Source organism: Cyrtonyx montezumae, unplaced genomic scaffold (assembly GCF_038088225.1).
Source record: "Cyrtonyx montezumae isolate F1298 unplaced genomic scaffold, pur_monq_1.0 scaffold_8, whole genome shotgun sequence".
Lineage (NCBI taxonomy): Eukaryota > Metazoa > Chordata > Aves > Galliformes > Odontophoridae > Cyrtonyx > Cyrtonyx montezumae.
Window position 1 is genome coordinate 30,759,375 of NW_027072089.1, and position 18,884 is coordinate 30,778,258.

Below are 18,884 nucleotides of genomic sequence, written 5' to 3' on the forward strand. Positions count from 1 at the left end.
ACCTTGTAAAGCCACTGAAGGCAACAGGTTTTATAGCTGCCACTGAGATTTGACAAGGAGGCTTTATTCTAGGTTCTAGGAACGAAAACGAGGAAAGGAGGAGTACAGGCTGAGATTCATTCAAGCTCACTGGGCTGGTAGCTGAAAAAAGCTGACAAAAGATTTTTTTTGCTGCGGAAATACTATGTAATTTACTATTTTATTATCTGGATATATTTTATATGCAAAAATGTATTTGCAATACTATATCTGTTATCATTATATACTTTCTCACAGTATGCACTTCAAAGATTCTTTAGTTGTGGTATGTTAATGATTCATTTTATTTCAATTTGGAAGCAACATCATACATATATGCATTTAACTGAGTTCACTAGGTGAATTAAAAGTATTCAGAAGATGTAACCATTGCACGCAGTTTTTTAATCTGGATTCTGAAACATTTATAGTACTTGGGAGAATGAAGATCAGTTTCTTAAAAAAAAAGAAAAAAAGCAAGCTTAATTTTCTTCTGAGGATTCTTACCATATTAGCTTACAGTGATCTCATACACATTGGTTGTTGTCCAGTGGAGGTTAGAAAATGTTTTTTAGCATAAAGATGAAACAGAAGCTCAATTCATGTAAATCTTAATCTGATATTTCTATTGGATATTTGAGAATTTTGCATTTAAAAAATTAGCCTTTTTTATTTATAGCATAGTGTTCACATGTATACAAGCACATTAAGTTCATATTTGCACATGCTTAATTTAAAGAGCTTGTTTTAGGCAAGTGTAAAGACCTCTGGGGACAAATGTTCCTTTATTTGCCCGGTAACCTAGAAGCTATAATTAGCTTTCTTATAATCAGTTGAACTGTTTCACAGCGATCTTATTTGATTTCGTACCTATAGTAGGCCCTTTCCTTGAACTGTATCCTCTGACTGACTCTCTCCTTATTTTTCTTTCTCATTATTGTTTTAGGTTGCTACATCCTCCTTTAGCTGATTTTTTTTTCCTTTATTAAATACTGTATCAAAATTAAACCTTTGCCCTTAGTTTAAAGATCTTTTTTACCTGTCACGCTGACATCAGTCTCAGCTGGTAAATAGCTCACATTTTCAGAGAGTATTCATTATATTTCACTGCTTGAACATCTCCTGGTTCAGTCTTTGAAACCTCTTTATCTTCGTTATCTAGATCTGCTTTTACCTTCTTCTCTGGGTATCAGAAGTGCACTGGGTACCAGAGGACAATGAAGATCACCTCTAGCTCCTTCAGCAGTTTCTCTAGCTAAGCTGTGTTCCTCTGACCTTTCTGGGGGGAGTGCTGGGGAACGTGGCCCACCCTCAAGTACAACACCAGGGTTTTTTCCTCAATTTGCCTGAGTACCTTTTATTAAATATCAGATCTGCATCTCTTATTTTTCTCTGATTTTCCATACCTCTCTTAACTTTCAGGAGCCTTTTTAAGGATGACACGCACTTGCATTATTGAAATTCATTCTCAGTGGGATGTAACCTACTGTACCAGAGTATCCCCAAATGCAATTTGATCTGTCAACTCTGTTTTGCTGCAGAGCCCAGCTTTCACTTCTGCCTGGTTTCTGGAAAGGTTTTGTGTTCTGTGCATCAGATTTTCAGTAGTGTACAGCGAAGAGATATTCAGGTGGCGATTATCAGTCTAGATGTTAATTTATACTTTTGAGTTGTCAGATCTTGTTTTCAGAATAGCCTTACAAGACAGACCTTGAACAGAACAAGTCACCATGTGAAAGCTGAACACCGCAGGGAGAAGGAATATTAGTTGATGAAAAGAGACATGCAGGAGCTATGGGATCTGTATGAATTAAAAATAAAAAGGCTTGTTGTTAATCATATATATTTTATTTTGCTGATTTCACCTATGATAGCAAAACCAGTTTTTGCTTCCCTATAGCAGTACTACTTTGTAATCACTTACTACTTTGTAATCACTGCTGGTTTGCTCCAGCAGATACTATTTCTTACATGCAGCACCAGCATGCAAGTAAAATTGCTTGCTAAAGGAAAACAGCATGGTCTTAAAGGTGTAATGAGGTGTTACTTTGGCTGCTGCTACTTGGAATTTATCAGATCTGAATTTAGATTCATGCTTCACGAGTTATTTAAGCAACTGCCTAAATTTAATCATGAATAATCCCTGTTAAGTCAGTGGAACTACTTATAAGTTGGAAGTTTTGTGTGTAAGTATCTTACCAAATCAGGCTTTTATGAGAACGTATGTATACTAAAATCTTCTTTTTTGTTTTGTTTTGTTGTTGTTTTGTTTGTTTGTTTTGCTTTGCTAGTATTTCAGGTAGTCAATTGTATTATAATTAGAGATTATTCTAAGTTCATTGCATGTGAGATGTCAGGAGGTTAAAATCAATGCCATCATATACATCAATTAGTACTTTTTGAACCTCTTTTGAAGGAGCTCCGCATGGCTATTATTGGTTATATGTGCTGCACATCTGGCTTGGTAGGATTCTAATGCTGAATTAAGTGCCAGAGGAATTTGTATGGTGAAGTGAAACAATTTATGCAGAACATTTACAAAAAAAATCTATTACTGAATTTGTTTTGCTGTCTCCACTACCTACAGCTGAGAGTGATGTGCTGAAGATGGCTTTGATCTTCCTCTGTACATCATAAAGCGTTATGGCTAAATATCCCATTATGTTGAGTTAATACTTGCATGTCTCCAGAGAACTGCTGATTCAGTGAAGAATTTAGGATGTTTTTAGGTAATGCAAAATGTCAGTTTCTCTTCTGGATTGGATGACAAGTAGTCACTAGACAGCAGACTCACCAAGTGTGAAATTTCCTGGGGTCTGCTTATTTCAGTGGAGTTGTAGATCATATAGACTCATTGTCTATATAATAGGCTTTGTCTATATAAAAGTTAAAACATTTAAACTATCCTATATAGTTATGATAATCGTTTTCTATATAAACTGTTGTGATTTTCCTTATATGACTTATGATCAGAATATCTGAAGGCACCCTTATGGCATGTAGCTTGTCTATGCTGGGCTCAAACTATCACTTTGGGAAAACAGGGAAAAATAATCACCAGACCGTTAATCAAAATTGTGAAATCAGCACGATACCTATACACATAACAAAATTTTATTGGATTGTTGTCATATTTTGCTCCCTTAGTCACGGTTAGAGTTTTATCTGCTTGTTTAGAATAAATACAATCTTGTTCCCCAAAGTTAATGAGACTGTTTATTTGTCATCTGAGCAGGAGATTTAGGATTTTTGTGTTCTACTTTTTCCTCACTAAGAGCAATAATAGAGTGATCCTAAGGATGATGATATGTGGGTGCAGACTAATCCACAGGAAATGAGGCAGCTGTTTAAAACACTGCTTCCACCCATCTCAGCCCTCATCGTGGCCACAAGTTCCTGTTCCTGTTCCCCTGGCATTTGTATTTATGCAGCTGAGCCATATTTTTTATTTGGCCAGTTTGTCAGAGTAGGAGAGGAGCTATTTCCTCACAGAGGCTTGATGGGGCCTCCTCTCTTACACAGCTACAGGCCCACCAGGAGGCCAAGAGCCTGCAGTGACTGAGCTTTGGTCTGTCTTACAGCTGCCTTGGAGCTGTTGAGCATTTCTGGTTGTCAGAGATGCCTTTCTGTAGAAAAGTCGTGTGCCTTGTCCATTGATGATGGATGTTCTAGGGATAAGTTTCTTGAAGTTTTAAACTGGAAATCTAAGCTATGACTCCAGGCTGTGGCTCAAACTTGTAGAGGAACTGAATGTTCAGTCTTCACTGGTATTTCAATTAGAAATAGTTATTGGCAGGTGTTACAGGAAAACGTGTTTGTTTTGTATCCTACTTGAATTTTGCTTTTCCTTGTTTTTTGTTTTATTTTATTTCATAACTTCTAAGTGACCAAGTGAGAAAATCATTTACAACTAGTGAAATATGGTTGTTTATTTTATGTTCTGAAGCTGCAAAGATGGTTGCAGTTCAAGAGGTATGTAATCCTATACAAGATTCAGGTGGTTCTGCTAAATCTCACATGCTTTGGGAGATTTGGTTAAAGTGCTTGTTTGTTTCTTGAAGGAGTGTTTTCATTTCATTTTTATTTTTGTTAATTTAATAGTTGTCAATATGAATTTTTACTTCTGAGAGTGTAGTGGAAGTATATAAGTAAGGTAGAGACATCTCTTCCTGAAATTTAGATTTTGGAGGCTACCTAAATTTGAAAAAGAATAAAACACAGAAATTTAGGCTCACATACATAACTCAAATTCGAACCGAATTCTTGAGCCTACAGTTTCCCACCAGCTGTGCCATCTGGTATCTGATCCATTAGAAATATTACATTTGGATGCTGAAGAAAGATTAGGAGCCCACTCAGCTTGGTGTCATCAGCCAAGCTGCTGAGAGTGCACTTGATCCCTTATCTTTGATAAAGATGTTGAAGAGCATCCAGTCCCAAGATGGACCCCAGGCAGACACCATTTGTGAACAGCCTCTACCTGGACATAGATCTGTTGATCACAGCCCTCTGGCTGCAGCCGTTCAACCAATTCTTTTTCCACCAATTGTCCACACTTCAAATCCATCTCTCTCCAATTTAGAGATAAGAATGTGGCATTGGTCCATGCTAAAGGCCTTGCACAAGTCCAGGTAGATGACATCATTTGCTCTTCAGTTGTCCCTCAGTGTCATCACTCCACTGTGGAAGGTCACCAGGTTGGTAAGGCACAATCTGCTCTTGGTGAAGCTGCACTGTCTGAGATCCACTCCTCATCTCATGTGTATCAAAGTACTATGCCCAGGCCTGGTGCCACAGCACAGGAAAGATGTGGAGCTGGAATATGCAGTGTGAAAGGTACTTACCATACTCCGCTGTGTGCTTTAGATGAGTGCATGCAGTATCAGCATCATGCAAAGAAAGTAAATGAGGAAGGAAGCTTCGTGTTACCTTGATTTTCTCTGTAGAGCTTAATTTATGGAATAGTGAATTAATTTACTGAGAGTAGTGATGATACTTCAGTCAAAATAAGATAATCTATTAAAAGGAGCCCAGCCTGTTTTACATGGCTTTTATCTTTTCTTTTTAAAGAATGTGGCCTGAAAAGTAATAATACAATATTTACTCACAATATAGTGCAACGCCTTTCATACTGTCTTTGAATCTTGACAATATGTGGATTCACAGCACGTTAAAGAGGTATCGATCAAAGGCTCTGTGTTCAAACTGAAAACAAGATAATTGCATCTGCTCTAACTCATGCCTTTTCTTACTTCTGCAAAGATTCTGTATATGGACAGCTGCAAGTTAGTTAGAAATGGGGGTCTCTGCAAATGAAATTACTGAGGCTATGGAAAACAGCTAATATTTCAGGTTTTGGTTTCTTTTCTGAAAACCCGCAGTGTGCAATGGAGGAAAAACGTATAGACTGAAGCTTGAAAGATGACATGGCAAACACTCATTTGCTTTCTCTGTGATGTGCACTGGAGCTCCTACTGAACATCCTTAGGCAGATGATTAGAGAGCCAAGACACACAAGCCTTGTGATTCCTTTTGTTATTAAAGCATCTTGGCACATCTGCATGCATTTTACAAGGCAGTGGGTGCTGTAATATGTTCCCAGCACACACATACAAATACACATTCTCTTCCTCCTCCCTCTGAAGGCAGGCCTTCCTTCTCTAGAGAGGATCAGTTAGAAGAGTATAGAAAGTGCATAAATAAATTTAAGTCCTGCTAAAATAGAAAAAAAATCAGAGTAAATGTAATTGCAGATACTCCAAAACTGGAGATGTTCCAGAGATTGCCTTGTTATCTAAAACAGTATCCATGGGTCCCTCTGAACAAGCAGCAGTATCCTATATCTGTTGATTTAGGCTCCATTCATCTTGAAGCAGAAAGGCATTTCCCTGCAAACTTTGCTGATACAAGGCAAAACGGAGCAGTGCACTGTGCCTTCCACAGAGGACTCTTTAACAGGCAGAAGCAGTATGCAGCCTAAAAGCTGCAGTCTGTGGCCAAAGTCAACTCGTACATGAGATGCAAATTCTGAGTTGAAAGTTATTTGAAATTTGAAGCAACTTAATGGAGAATTTGGTGAGTTTCATCAACCCTCCCTATCATATTTGAATATCTTTTGAAATGCATATTTTGCAATGCAGTGGAACTTGTTGGCATGATGCAGAAATCACTTAGTAAAACTTTTTGGGTTCTATTAGGAAGGTCTGGCTAGGCAGTTCATAGCGGTCCCTTGTCATCTGAAGATGTGTGAGTACGAAGAGAACCAACCTTTTACTGGTTATTTTTTCTTCTGAGACATGATTTCCTAGAAAGACTTGGAACAACCTGCAGTTCCCATGATCCTTCTGAAAGAAGTCTTCCAGAGACGGGTTATCCTATGTCACATTAGGTCCAGGCCTGTGTTCAACATGGAAGAGGAAGTGTGCTTAAATATAACAATTGATTCACTTGGGAATGAAAAAAGTGGAGGAAGAGATGTCAAGGTTGTAAATTCTAAATATAGGTCGGAAAACTCAGAAGGATCCTCATTTAGATTTTTCTTGTTTTGTTTGTTTTGGTGTTGCGTGGAAAAATATAGAGGCGTTTTGTGCCAATAACATAATATTTTTCCTGTCTTCCTTGACTTCTACAAAACCTTCTACCCTCTTAGAGTGGAGGAAATATTTGAATGTTTGACTTGAATTTTCTACCTTTAGTTATTTTTCATATACTCCTTGACTTTTCTGAACATGGTACTCCCTGACCAGCTGTCAAACATGATAATTTGTGTAGAATGGATTTTCTTTATGTTTTCCTACTTCTCCCTTTTCTCTTGAAGAGCTTTATTTTTCAGCCCTTGTTGTTTTCTTTTCTCTCCTTTTAATAATTCTGTATTTTCTCTTTCTTTTCTACCCCAGTTGTGCTCTTTCATGGCTTCAGTGCAGCTTTAGTGGTGCGTCCAACATCACCACAGCTGTGATGGTTTTACTCCTTTCACTCCTTGTCTCTCCAATACTGTTTTTTTCTCTTAGTGCTGCACTAAGAAATAATGAAATAATTATAGGGAATGTGACAAAATTTACTGATAAAATGTTGAGTTACAATGATTGATGTCAAGAATATTGCATACTGTATATTGTAAAGATGCCCATTAAGCTTTTATCAGTGATACATGTTGAGAAGCCAGTCCATAAGCTGTTATTAAATGTAATTCAGCTTCACTGGGAGTTGTGGTGTAAGAAGACTCTTCATTTCCTTGAGCTCTGTGATGTTCATGGGCATTGATGTTCTTTCTTTCCTTGAAGCTCAGTCAGGGGGTCCTTAAGATATTAAAACCTTCCCAAAGATCTGTGGTGGTGTTCTGTTGTTGTTTTTTTTAACAAGGCTTTGGCTTATATCTACAGAAGGGCTTAGAGTTTAGATTCGTAGATCAAAAAACAGCATCCCAGAATCCTGCAGAAATAACAAGTGTTATTTAAAAGATGGGTGGAGTGAGAAGCTGCTACCCAAGTTTCCTTTTGCAAGAGGATAAGTAAATTGCTGACCTGAGGACAAGGTTCTGGATGAGGACTTCTCATTTGATGTACTGGTTTTGCTGCAGACCAGCATTACCAGCCTTGGTGCCAGGGAAGGACATGACTGGAGCATAAAACATTTCCTCATTAAAGCTACAACTACCAAGTGGAGGCATCCAGCCTGGTACAGCAGTTCCCAGCCTCACAACATGGAGCATCTTTTTCTGTGTGTGCTGCTGGTTGTTGGTGGCTAAGGGGACCCTTTGCTTTAAAAGCAGGTCGAAGTTGCTTCATAGAGCAGAGCTAATTAAGCTCACTAAGAAGACAGAGAAAGCAATAGTGTTTGTTTTTATTTCTCTGTTTATGAATTAATATATTGAATTATAGTGTCATTTAAGGCTGGATGCTGATCTCTACTTCACGACTCTAAAGTAGAGAACAAGAAGTGATAATGCCTGATTTATTATGCTGTAAGTATGGTTCAGTCTATTGAAAGGATCCTGTTTGTACCTATCAGATCTATTAGCAGGCACTTTAAAATCTGACAGAACAAATTAATGTAAATTGAACATTCATTGAAATGAAAAGTGAATTTGTTTGGATGTAAATCTTAGCAACCAGATAAGCCAAACTTTTCTAAGGTGATGATTAAAATCTTTTCATTTTAAAGAATGTCTTGTACAATACCATGTTGGTAGTCATTAGCATCCTTCCTGACTGTTGTATTTTAATCCTGGCAAGCAGCTCAATACCACACTACTGCTCACTTGCTCTTCCCATGTGGGATTGGGAAGAGGTTTGGAAAGATGAAAGCACAAAAACTCACAGGTTGAAATAAAGGCATTTTACTAGGAAAAGCAGAAGCTGCATGCACAAGCACTGCAAAACAAGGAATTCACTTGCCACTTTGCATCAACAGGCAGATGTTCAGTTGCTCTTAGGAAAGTAGGATGCATTGTGCATTTGTCTACTTGCAAATGTCATCACCCCAAGCATCCCACCTACCTTCTTCTTCATCCCAGTACTTACTGCTGACCATTATGCCACCTGGTGTGGGATCTCCTTTTGACCAGTTTGGGTCAGCTGTCCTGGTTCTGTCCCCTCTAGCTCCTTGTTCCTCCTCAACTTCTCTTTCTAGCAGGGCAGTCCAAGAAACCAAAACTACCTTGGATTTGTGCAGCACTGTTCAGCAGCACTGATGTGTTATCACTGGTATTTTCATCAACAGTCCAGATCATATGAGACTTGACGAAGACAGTTAACTCCATCCCAGTCAAAACCATTCCACTGACTTTCCTAAAGCAATGTAGCCACTGTGGGAATGTACAAAATGAAATTTGAATGCAATTTCATAGAAAATTTAGACTTGCAGTTTTCTCTAGGTAACTATCATGCAGAAGATGTTCTTTAAGGAAGCTTTTGGGTTTTGTTGTTGTTCTTTTCCTTGCAGTAATAGCAACATTTCTGTTTCTAAACTCACTTAAACATTTGGCTCAGGCCTGTGCTCATGGGTAAGAAAAGCAAGAATAGGGGCCTCAATGTCTATTTCTGAACAGTGAGCTATTATAGGGAGAAAACTTTACTTGTCCTCAATGATTTAGAGCTTTTTCATGAAAGATTTATCTCCTATAATCTGGGCTATTAGAAACAGTAGGAGCCGTGTTCTGTATGTTAGCATGGGCACATTAAATTAGACTTGTTTCTGTTCTTCCTTAGCTGTCTTCAATTATCTGTGCTCAGTTTTGGCCTACTCTTCATTATGGAAACTTTTCTTTCACAAAGATCACAGGGAGCCAGTGATCCCTCATATTTCTTTTTGGTGCGCCATATTGGGGCTCTTGAAAATTTTTGCAGTCATCTATGGCAATTTATTAAAGCAAAAAGCTCTTCACATGTTGTTGTGAATGATCTGGTATGTCAGAAAGATTTATCATCAGCATCCTAAAATAAAGAAGATATTTTGTAATCACGATGATGTGGCATTCAAAGAAAGGGAGTCATCTGGTTCCTTTTAACAGTTGGTCAAGTACATAAGAATAAGGCTTCAAGAAATGGCCTCTGACTAGATTAATTTTCCTTTGCAGTTTGTTATTTTGGCCTGAGTTTTGGAAACCTATAGGTTTAATTAGCTTGGCAATTATATTTGCCGATTCTAATGTAAAGCCTGTTAACCACTGAATCTCTATTTTCACAATCTTGCCTGTGGTTCTTATGCTTTGGAAAGCTGTTAACTTTTGTGAAAGTAATATATTGTTTCTGAGACAACAGTGGAGCTGAATTATCAAATCCTGCCATATTTCTTGTCTTTCAAAACATCATCTCAGCCAAAACGTTAAAGAACATTGGGCTCCAAGCATTTAGGCATTCGTATTAATGCTGTTTTTAGAGATGAACTATCAAAATAAGATGAGGTTACTCATTAAGTAAATATCTGACACTTAGAAAATTTAAAATGCCAAAAAATACAGTAACATTTTCTGTCCTAATTCAGTACATACCAAAGAAAATAATTATTCTGTTAAACTGTGTGATGCCAAATCTTTGCATTTAATATTTCACTGCAGAGGTCAGTTGGCTTGTCCCTTTCTTTTGGAATTCAGCCATATTAATGTAACAGATTTTAAGTCAGCATTGATGGATGCATAACGTTTGTTAGTGTGCAAAAGTAGGCAGTTTAGATAAATGTTTTGAAGTATACAAATACCAATAGGCACAAAACTGTTTCCTGAGAAGGAGAGAGCGTGTAACTATAGCTATGTATATTTGATTATGTTTATCTGATTCCACAGTAGTTCAGCAGTGAGGGAATTTTTGGCTTAGACACTGATGGCCATTGTAATTGATCTGTGCTGTGTACTCCATAGTTGTCTAAATTCTGTGTTGTTGGCAGTTCTAAAATATTCTGAACTGTACCAAAGGCAGTCAAGGGTTTGAGACTGCTTCACATTTGTAGGAAGTGGAAGTGCAAGAGGGGGAAAAAGCATTTTAAACAGCGTTTTAAACCACTGAAAATTATAAATGCCATCTTGGATCTTGGCCTTTTGATATGGAAGTCTCCTGGATAGGAAGCTCCTTTGATAATTTATTGTGTTTTTTCCCTAGGCAGTCTGGAAGGATAGTGTTTAGTGGCCTTTTTGGAGAAAAGAGAAAGAAAATGTAGCTTAAAAACAGGAATATGGCCACAAGTTGTATCAGAGGAAGTTTAGGTTGGACATAAGGAAAAACTTTTTCTCTCAGAGAGTGGTCAGGCACTGTAATGGCCTGCTCAGGGAGGTGGTGGAGTCACCGTCCCTGGAAGTGTTCAAGAGGCATCTGGATGAGTAGCTATGAGATATGGTTTATCAGCTTGTGGTAGCAATGGTAATGGGTGGACTCTTGGTCTAGAAGATCTTGCAGGTCCTTTCCAACCTGGTGATTCTCTGTGAATACACACACACACACGTCTGATTTGTCAGTTTGCAGGTGAACACACCTTTTTGATGTTATTTAGAAGTGTGTGTTGAAAGTACTCAAATATTTTCATAAGATAAGAACTGTGAAAATTCTGCATCCTGTTGTATTCCCTTACACTGGGTTTCTGTTTGTTTGTTTGAAAACTTAGTGCTTGAGGTCAATGTTGCATCAGATCCAGATGATGATTGTGATGGGAGCTTAATTCCACATTCAGAACATCTTTATGAAAAACAACATGGCACTTAGTGTGGTTGTTTAGAGTAACATCACAATTTAAAATGAGGTGCTGAGTGAGAAATAGTTTCTTGAGCTGCTCTAAGACTTGGTTTAAATGGCACTGAAATAGCAGTATGGCATATGTCCTTCTGTGTCTTTACTAATAAATAACAATACTAGAAATCATTTTAGCATGGAAATAATTTTACTTGCTGTTTGGTTCTTTATTTTGGTTGCATGTTGATGATGGAGTAAGTTGTTAAAAATTTGGGTCTTGGCTAGGACAGTTTTTTCTTCAGCTCTGTTTAGGCAGCAGCAAGTGGGTTGTAATTTTGGGTTTCACTTCCCTTCACAATGCTATCAGCATTGAACAGAAAGTGGTGACACCGTTGTCATCTCAGGGCTGAATAATCCCTGCTGCTACATTAAACAGTAGAGAAATGTGGGAATGGTAACTGTACAGTCCTGCAAATAATGTTATCTCTATAAAAATTGTTGTGATTTGTAGCATTTGCTGTTAAATCCAGCAGTAAGCAACCTTTAGAGAAGGTACTGAAGTATCTTTATAGGGGTGAGACTCAGGCTTCGTACTCTGAAAAGAGCAATGTCTTGACTGCGGCAGCTGTGAGGCTGGGGGCTCCAGCACTGGTGGGTGTGCACAGCATGAAGGCATACTTATAAGGTAATGCCTGGAATTGCAGGAAGTTTTCTTGTCTTGTTTTATTTCAAATTGCTCTTTTTCTTCAGATTGCAAGCTTGGTTTCAAAAAGTAGGCCATTAAGTTTTGTAATCATGAAAGAAAAGAGGGATTGTAGTGCAACGGCAGAAGAAAAAAAAAGTAAACTGGAAGGAGAAGAAACTGAAAAAATGCAATAAAATGCATGTTAAAGTATTTAGCAAGAGTACATACAGAGGTACTGGGCTTCTTTCTGTCCAGTAGTTAAATATTATTCTTGGTGAGTTGAGTTTAATGATTTTTATCCTTGATGTCCTGAATTTTTTCCAGTTTAACTGAATGGAGGGGATTATTTCACAGACAGCACTTCTAATGCAAGTCGTGTAGGGTGAAAAAATGCTGACTGGAACAAAAAAGAATGATGGAGTAAGGTCAGAATTGCTACCAGAAAGGAAATTTACAAATTTTATGAGCTATTAGTTCAGTTTGTTTCTACTCCTAAACCCATCTCGGTTTTTCAGTGCTCGTTTTACTTTCACTGTTTGGGGAAGTGTTACATACTGACTGCTGTCTCTGAGTTTTTGAAGATCTGACATCACTCAAAGCCCAAAAAGCTCCATGAATATTCAGCTCTATTTGGTGGGTGTGTGAGCATATAGAGCTTTTTGTAGATCCGTTGTCTTCCTGATGCTTCCTGACAGCAGTGCTGTGGTGCAACCCAGCATCACTACACAGCTATTTGCTGTGGGATTGGGAAGAGAATCAGAAAAAAAAAAGTGAAACTCATAGGTTGAGATAAAAATTATTTAATAAAACAGAAAAAGAAGAGAGAAATAGCAGTAATGATTTTATATATTTTTAATTTATATATATTTGTATGTTTTTAATGTATTATGTTATATATGTATATATACATTTGCATAGATTGCTCCAAAAGTAATGCTTCCTATTTATTTCCACGGAAACTATAACTTATACAAAGAGCGCAGTATCACTATTTGATAGAGCAAATTCACAGCTACAATACAGTTTTTCAATATAATCACCATCAATAGCTATGTATTTTCATCAGCAATGAACAAGAGCCTTCATGCTGTGCTTATGAAGATCTGCACCAGCCAAGGTGACCCACTGTTGCACTGCTGAAGTGCACTGCCTCACTGTGCTCACATCCATTGTTTTTTCTCCTTAAACGTTCAGCAAGCATCAATGAACGACAGTGGAGGAGTTCAGTGACACACCTTTACTGCATCCACACTTCCATGTTGGACGCCATTGTGTCAAGACTGCCCCTCTGCTGCTGTCTGTCACATAGCCACCTCATGTAATGGAGTACAGGTGGGAAGATTCAACTTCTACTGCCGTACCACCACCACCTGCTTCTGACATCATAAGACACATAATTAAATAGGAAGCATTACTTTTGGAACAGCGGTGTGTGTGTGTGTGTGTGTGTGTGTGTGTACAAAGGAAGTGATGCACAACACAGTTGCTCACTACTTGCTGAGCAATGCCCAGCCAGACACCGAGTGCTGGCTGTCCCTCTGGCCAACTCCGCTCAGTTTTTCAGGTTTTTGACATGGTGCCCTAGGGCAGGGGATATCCCTTTGGCCAGTCTGGGTCAGCTGTCCTGGTTCTGTCCCCCCAGTGCAGCTCTTTGGCTGGCAGGGCAGTACGAGCAGCTGAAAAACTGAAACTAAAACATCACTGTATTATCAACACTGTTTTTCTCACAGAGGTAACATATAACATCAGACCAGATACTGTGAGGAAAACCAGCTCTGTCTCAGGTGAAACTGGGACAGCAGGAGGTTGGGGCAGGTGCCCGCACCCTGCTGTAAGTGCTGTTAACTACTAAGCAAGGCCCCGAGCTCACAGTTTCAAGCATCTCCCAGTCCAGTCTGCAGGGCCAGCTGCCACGTAAGCACACTTCCACCAGCGGTCCGAAACATGAAGCTGAACCCTGTCGGTGGGCCGGGCTGTGCTGGGCCCTTTTCTGCCTGCTGTACCAGGAGGGCTGCGTGGCATGAGCCGGGCCCAGCTCCGCTCGGAGACAACTCGCGCTGAATAAACGCACTGAGAAGAAGTGCAGCTGTGCTTTTTTAATATGCACTGCAGGAGATTTCAGCAGCCTGATGATATATCGTGCATTAATGTTGAAAAGATAAACACATTTGGAGAGCACAGGAAGGCCTTGTGTTTTTATGTTAGCAGAATGCTTCCTAATGAATAAGAACGTGCTGCTGGCTTCACGGAGCCATATGGCAGCTTTTCTAATTTTAGTTCAGTGCAGATGCATAATTCTCCCTTGTTTTACCTCCAAAAACCTTCCTGAGAAGTCGCGTAGTTTTTCCCGTAAGACTTGATCTATAGTTTCTGAGTGAAAAATGCATTCAGGAGCCCGATGGCTGCTGTGCTCCGGGCAGATGGATGCTGTGTGATGAAAGAGCAACCTCACCGCATAATCACCACCCCAAAATAGCAGCTAACTTTATTCATAGGCATGGGATAAGCCAGTCTTAAAATTGATTACTGAAATAGCTGCTGTTTCTTAGACACTGGTCTTTTGAGAAATCGCTTGGTTTCAGGCAAAAAAACCAACTTGTGCTGAGGCAACGGGAACCGGCTCACAGGCGTGTGTGTGCGTGGTGCAGTGCTTTCCCTGCGGTTAACCAGGCGTCAGAGCAGCCTACACATCGCTCGCTGCTCTGCTTGGTCACGTGTTGTGATGCAGAACCACTCACTTTACCGAGTACAAGCTTGCTTTTTTCCTGTTTTTCTTTTCCTTTTTACTTTTGCGTAGCATTACTCCTGTGGAAAACCTATGACCACACTCGATGTTAATACTTAGCAATCATCATAGGCATTATAAAATTCTTTATTTTCAACTAAAGCTAATCAGTTTGCTGAGTATTATTCTTTCTATTACACCATAACATTGCTTTCTAATACCCGGTCTGACTTTGTCTTTGGCCAGTTTGCATTTTACAGCAATTCAGGAGATGTCCCAAGGATCACACAGGGTGAACACATAAATACAAAGGAGGCAATGCAAAAGAAGTTGATGCCTACAAAAATTTGAGAACATGACTTGTTTTCCAGACAGTTGCACTGTAAAATTTAACTGCGTGTTTAAACAAGATATAGCATTTACAGTCACTTTCAAGTGATGTTGTCATTACTGTTGTATAAGGTTCTTTCTTCATTCATGAGATAGAATAATCTCAGATAATGCAGAATTGAACTTCCTAGTGTCTCTTCTAATAAATCTCTTTGCTTATATTTTACTTTGCTTATATTTTGCTTTGCTTGTATTTTGCTTACATTTTTTTACATACTATTATAAAGTTCTATGATTTCAAACGGATATGGCATTTCAGTAGTAGTTACAAAAAAATTATGGAGCATGTGAATTATATGGGGCACTGGAGAAAAACCGTTTTAAACAGTACTGGGTACTAAATTTGCATCCACTGCTCCAGTTATTTTTTCTTAACCTCTTTCCTCAGCAATTTGCTGAACACGGGTCCTGTCCTCTCCATATTTCACTTTCTTTTGCTCTTCTTGTTCTGCGAAGAACCGAAAGTATTTCTCCAGTGACAAATGTGTGTTGATGCAAATGTCCTCTTTCAGAGCACGCTTCATATTTTTGCAGTCCCTTAAGGCGGATTGTTCTTAGGAGAGTTTTGTTCTTTACTTTGGAAACACATTTTGATTTTGCCAAGAGCGTCAAGGGGAAAATATTTCTGTAGCTGATTTCTTTGAGGAAGTTGGGAGTCAAGCATGGATGAGGACAAAGAGAGCTTTTGGGGTAGTCCCGCCAACCCTGACTGGCCAACTGTAGGAATGGAGGGTTTGAAACCCAAACAAGAGGGGGTGAGGCCCACCAGCGGCACTGCTGAGCCTGCTGTAGGTATCCAGAGAGAGCCCTGAAAGCTTGGGCTGGGAGGAACTGCAGGACAAGAAAGTCAGAAGGGCTTCCTGAGTTTAAATGTAGCAGGAGTCTTGGAGCTATTGCTTTTGGCTTCTTTTTCACTGATTTAGGAATTTCTGTTAAACTAAAGTGATTTCACAAAGGTTTGCTTTCAGAATCTGGAAGGAGTTTCAAATTAAGCGTGAGGCTTTCCCACTGGTAAATTTACCAGAAATGTTTGTGAAGGGTCTTTTTTCTCCTCTTAACTCTGCATATTAACATAGAGAAGTAAACACTAGAAAAATACCCAGTTGAAAATATTAATGTGTGTTTCAGTATATGACTACTTCTGTAATTATAAACATATCCACAATTTAAAGCATAAGTTACATCACTGAAATGCTACATAACTGGGTGTATATATTCTTTGTTAGAATCTCTCTCAAGGGTACTTCTGTTTTACTTAATTTTTTTTCTCTAGGCTAAACTGTTAATTGAGCAGAGACAAAAATTACATATATGTATCATAACTATGTATGCATAACAAATATTTGTGACTTTTATTCCTTTATAATTTAGATAAAGCACACTTGCTCCTTGGTAGCTGTATGCATAAAGATGCATCCCTTTTCCAGTGGATGCTCCCTCTCCCCTGTCACACAGATGCTGCTGAATCTCTGCTCTGTGCTGCCTTGCTCAGGGGATGCCTGATGATGTTTCCCTGTGGTTTACAACAGGGATGGAGCTGTTGTGGCACAGCTGTGTAATGTGGCTGCAGTGGAAAAATCTGGCGGCAGTGGTTAGTCGCGAGGTAATGCCACTGGTCCCCTCGGGGCTTGAGAAGAGGCCTCTGAGAACCTCTGCAGCTCTTTTTCTGACCTCTAGTATTCAGAAATCATTCATCTATGCAGAAATAATAAGCTCCCTGTGCTCCTGATCTGTTTTTAGGCCCCCCAGTGAACCTAAAAAAAGAAGGGGGGAAGTGGAAAAAGGAAAAACAAACTTTACATTTTTGCACCACTACCTGACTTCAGAAGCTGGAGATGTTAATACAAAGCAAAAATACAAACTTGTGATTAAATACGTTAGTGTTGCCAGCACTAGAAATTCATGCACTGGCTGTTCTTTTCCAGCCTTCCTGCAACAAATTCCTTTTCTCATTTAGCCCCACGTGCGGTATCACTGTGTCAATTGGCATTTTGAGTGCCTCCCTTGCCAGGACAGTGCTGCTGACGACCTTTGCACACGCTGTTCCTGTGTGTGCTGACCGAGGCTTCAGGAGGAGCTTTGTAGTCCAGTCAAAATTGGGTAATTTACTGCACTGCTGAGCATTATCAGTAGCTGCAGTTCATAGCATCGACATAAGTTACTGCTGGGCCTGCTTTTATGCAGCTGTCTGAGGCCATGCTTTCTATACAATGCTTCTTAAATAAATTTACAGGGACCTGCAGCCTGAACGTGTAGCCTATTCTAAGCTCTCTGGTCACTAAACTTCTTACACAATTAAGTTACAGTTCCAATTATGAAGTCCATCATTTGGGAGCACTTGTGATTTATGATGCTATTTCTTGTGCCTAAAAAAACACTGTGTGGAGCAGAGTGCATGTTGTCATCAGCAGGTAGGCAGGTGATGTCTGAACAGCATTTTTGCATTTTCTCCATTAGTTTTTCTTGTAGCAAGCAGAATATATATTGATCCCTTTGGTTGGGCCCTATGTGAGCTAAGGGAAAAGGAAATGGGGAAGTTAATGGTTTCAAGGGGCAGCTGAGAATAAAACAGAAGTGCTCAGGGATCCAGGGGTCAAAATGGGGAAATGGGAACCAGAGGGGAAAGAGGGCGGTTTTCAGAGACAGACCATGATGCTTGGTCGGTCCTTGCTCTGACCAGGTGCTGCATTTTCTCTGTTAATTACCACTGAAGTCATTAAAATATTTTTTCTTCGCGTAAAGCTTTGCCCTACACATAAAAGAGTGTAATTGCATTTATGCAGATATTTTTAAAATATATAGGTACGTTGCTTGGGATTGATCTGAACTTTGTGGTTGTAAAAATGGCGAAAAATATTCAGTAATTAAATATTCATTCCTTTTGTATTGAACAACAGTTGATAAAAGCAGCCTTTATAAATCCATGAAGCCAGGACATGCCATGTAGCAAACATGCCCTCGTGGCATTGCTGTGCCACGTCTGCAGTCTCCTGCATCACAGCGTGTGCAGGATAATCCCATGCTCCCTGGTAGTCAAGATGGTATCAATGGCTGCAGCAGTGAGAAAGTGAAAGCAGGGAGATTGTGTCCCTATCCTTTAGAGTATTTTGCAGTGTGAAACCAGGGATCACTTTACGATACCAGTAGCAGATGGGAAACAAATATCATTGCTGACTTTATTAAAAGATTGGCCCTATTTTTAGAATCTTTTAAAATTTGTTTTCAATTTTTAAAACGTATTTTGAGAACTGTACCATTGTGTAGCAGGTTGCCCAGAGAGGCGGTGGAGTCTCCTTCTCTGGAGAAGTTCAAGACCCACCTGGATGCCTACCTGTGCAACCTGGGCTAGGGAGTTGCTTTGGCAGGGGGTTGGACTCCATGATTTCTAGAGGTCCCTTCCAACCCCTACACACTGCCCTTATAACCTTGGCCAAGAGAAGAGTTCAGAGGAGATTTGGTTGCAGTACTGTAGATCTGTGGACAGTAGGAGATGCTGTACATTTGGATACGTTTTAATTTGTATGACCAAATCTTCAGTTTTCACCAAGTGTGAGTTTGCTCACACGTTGATCACACGTTGATCTATCTGCACATGGAACTGTCAGTAATTCCTACGAGTCTTCCTTTACTCAGTCACTTAGTCAATGACTTATCATTGCAGAATGACTAAATTCTTGTTATTGTAGTTTCAATGGGATTTCGTGTTTATTAAAGTAATCTATTACCTAATACTCAAAAGAAAACTTTAATAATTTATTTTTCTAGATTCCAGCATTGTCCTTTTACATAATTAGATGAAAATCAATAAAAGGTGTATAGAACAAGAAAGAAAAAATACTCGTTTCTTTAACTTAAAATATACGTGGAATATGAATTTAGCATAGTGTTATTATTACTTTTATTATTT

At 39.1% G+C, this 18,884-nt stretch overlaps 1 protein-coding gene across 1 annotated transcript in view; it reads left to right on the forward strand.

The window, feature by feature from the left end:
• NCOA2 (nuclear receptor coactivator 2) overlaps positions 1–18,884 on the forward strand; it is a 184,002-nt gene that overhangs the window by 113,095 nt on the left and 52,023 nt on the right. The window lies entirely within an intron of this gene.